The sequence below is a fragment of the Hipposideros armiger genome, unplaced genomic scaffold (genome assembly GCF_001890085.2).
Source record: "Hipposideros armiger isolate ML-2016 unplaced genomic scaffold, ASM189008v1 scaffold_1260, whole genome shotgun sequence".
Classification (NCBI taxonomy): domain Eukaryota; kingdom Metazoa; phylum Chordata; class Mammalia; order Chiroptera; family Hipposideridae; genus Hipposideros; species Hipposideros armiger.
In genome coordinates, this window is record NW_017732610.1 from 280,989 (window position 1) to 284,072 (window position 3,084).

At 35.8% G+C, this 3,084-nt stretch overlaps 1 long non-coding RNA gene across 1 annotated transcript in view; it reads left to right on the forward strand.

Annotated features, from left to right (window-relative positions):
* The window catches only part of LOC109377019 (uncharacterized), a 35,677-nt gene that overhangs the window by 13,662 nt on the left and 18,931 nt on the right, over positions 1 to 3,084 (forward strand). The window contains exon 2 of the long non-coding RNA XR_002122809.1: positions 2,862 to 3,026. This is a non-coding gene — a long non-coding RNA (uncharacterized LOC109377019). The remainder of the gene's footprint in view (positions 1 to 2,861; positions 3,027 to 3,084) is intronic.

The following is a 3,084-nucleotide window of genomic DNA, read 5'->3' on the forward strand; positions in this document are numbered from 1 at the left end:
AGTTCATGTTCACAAGTTGACACCTTTCAGAGCAGTTACCGCCCAAGTTTTCTACCCAATTTTTCCAACAGAACTGGCTTTGTCTAGTGTTGATATAAATGCAGGGTAGATACTTGGAATCACTGTGGAGCAGGTGCTGATCCAGGGTTTCTGGACGTAATGAATCATTTGCTATCTCACAACCTTCAAATTTCAGTCTTGAGACACAGAATAATTTGAGTTAAGATAGCAGATGAGTTCCTTTGAGTTCTCCAATTAGAGAAATATACTGGGATTGAGAGGTGCAGTGGCATTTCAAGCAGAGCTTGGCTCCATCTGGATCACCTTTAGAGATAGATAAACCATGTCATTTTCTTCTGCAGTGAGTCAGGCCACATCAGAACATACCTGAATGACATTCTCAGCTATTCTCCAATTTACAAGGTGAACTGCCACTCATGTTTTAGCACTACTATCACTGCCTTCACTATCTTCAGCCCTACACTGTTTTTTTGGTTTTTGTTGTTTTGTTTTTTCCTGAAGGACTTTCTATGGGGTTTCTACAGAGAAAAAGACAGCTGAATTAGGGAGAATGCGTTGTCCTAGGAAATAGTGATTTGTGTATTCAGCAAATATTTATTTAAGCAGCCAAACATGATGGCTGAGAGCATAGACTCTAAACCTAAACATCATGGGTTAAAGAGCCAGATTTACTGTGTGACCTTAGGCAAGGTACTTAATCTAAGTACATCAGTTTCATCAACTCTAAAATGGATATAATAGTAGCACCCACATCACAGTTTATAAGAAACATGAATGCATGTAAAGTGCTAGCATACATTAAGAAGTCAAATGTTGAATATCATTATTAGAAGGCATCGTGTCTTTAAGAACCTGAGTTTAGCACTACTAACTTATTGCGGGGGAAAACATTCTTTCTCAGTAAAGTAGAAGATAAAAAATATTCTGTTTTCCAGGTGGCTACATTCTAAAACACTATAGGTTGATACTTAATCTTTATGGAAATATGGCAAGCCCATATTTCTGGGAGAAGCACACTGATGTGTATGATAAGCATGCATGTTGATTTGAGTTACCTGACAAAAGATTTCAAGTAGATGTTTATTTCATATCATTGTGCCCTAATAGTTTAACAGGCAGTCACTAACCACAGTCTTGAACCAAACTCCCTGATCTTCATCTACTGGCAAGCTGTCAATAATGACTGAAATGATGGTGTGAAGATCAAAGTCTACAATTATGAACTCAGGAAGTAAAGATATTACTTCTAGACTAAGCTATTTTAGATTAACTTTCAAATCAATAGTCTTTACAACTCAGTGTGGGTTGATACTCCAAGAAGATTTTGATCATACATTGATTGTCCTGTCTTTGAGACATACCGACAATATGGAAGATGGGGCTGGGAAGAAATCATTATATGGTACTAAAATCCTACTGCTTCTTGTATTTATAACTTAATGTCAAACCAGCCGCACGATTTAGATGAAAGAATATCTGGTTCTTCCTAACAAAGATATTTAGCTTTGTATAATGTTTACTTAACAATTTATAATTAGTGCTTCACTGACTGTTCTNATTTATATCGTAACTTAAAAATAAATACCATAAATATTGAGATAGAGCTGGAAAGCCCATTATATCATATAAACCTTACTTCTTGCTAGTTGCAGATATTTTCATTTTTGTTCAGTTATAATGCATTTAGTGATTTCATATGCATTATTTGTATACAGAGTAGAGTCCTACACATTGTTAAACTTATGAATTTGTTACCTTAGCTCTTTCAATATTACCTTTGTAGTCTTAGGTCCTATAAATAACACATATAAAAATGCTACATTCAAGGCCAAGTATACAAACAAACAACTTTCTACAACCTACATAGGGGACTGTGCTCCTTATAAGGTGATCAGGTTAATAAAATGATCTTTTATTTTGTAGATATAAGATATGTAATTACTTCGGCTCTAAAGATGATTGCAAACAACCTAGTATGCAAAACATATAATAAAGTGATAAGATACAAAGTAAGACAAAAGAAAAACCTGTGGCAGTATTTGTTCGAGTTATGGTGTTATCCTTGTGTTATGATATGGGCTCTTGATGAATCTATTTTGTAAAATGTGTCATTCTGGAAAGATTATTGGTCAGAGAGTACAAAGACCCAGGTTCAAGCCTGACTCTCCCATGATCTCACTGTATGATCTTGACTAAGTCAGTGATCCTCTCTGGCTTTTGTTTTCATAAGCTGTAAAATGAAAAAAAGTGTAGTAGGGACTCTTTGAACGCACCGCTTATCTTATCTCCCACCCAGTTCTCTAAATTGTGAATCAATAATTGCTTATCCAAGAACCAAGTGCTGTGCTTAATCATATTGGTAATTGTTTTAAGAGTACTGACCATATGTTTACAGTCAATTGTGCAAATGCTGTCATTGCTAACACTCAGCCCTAAAGTTCGGTAGAAATTTATGGTTTCAAAAATTAACCCAAACAATGGGATCTTACAATTTGAATACTAACATTTTAATCAACTACTTTGTATTGCTTTTGAGTAAATGGAATTTCTTACCTAGAAACTCACTTTTTCCAAACTCGCTATTTTACACAAACCTAGAACTTACTGTTTGCTTTTTCTGCTTAACCTTTGATTGCTGCTATTTTCTACTGATTGGGGCTGGTCAAAGGTGATAGGACTGGTAAAGACAGAGCCAATCATGTTTCGTGGGGTTTAATCATTAATAACCTGACCTGTCATCAAAATTTCCATGGATCCGGTTCCTTACTATGTCATTGGCACCAAGGTTTTAAAAACAGAAGTCTGTATAAAAAGCAATTGCTCTTTTGTTTCCCAAACAGGTATTAAAAGTGGATAAATAATGTGCACTGCACTGAGCCCAAAGGTACGCAGTGGACCTGGCCTCTCTGATATGCATCAGTACAGCCAATGGCTGGCCAGCAGACATGAAGCTAATTTGCTACCGATGAAAGAAGATCTGGCTTTGTGGTTAACCAATCTATTAGGTAAGACTATAAGATCTCATTCTGTGAGCAAAGATAACAGGTGTTTTTTGTTTGTTTG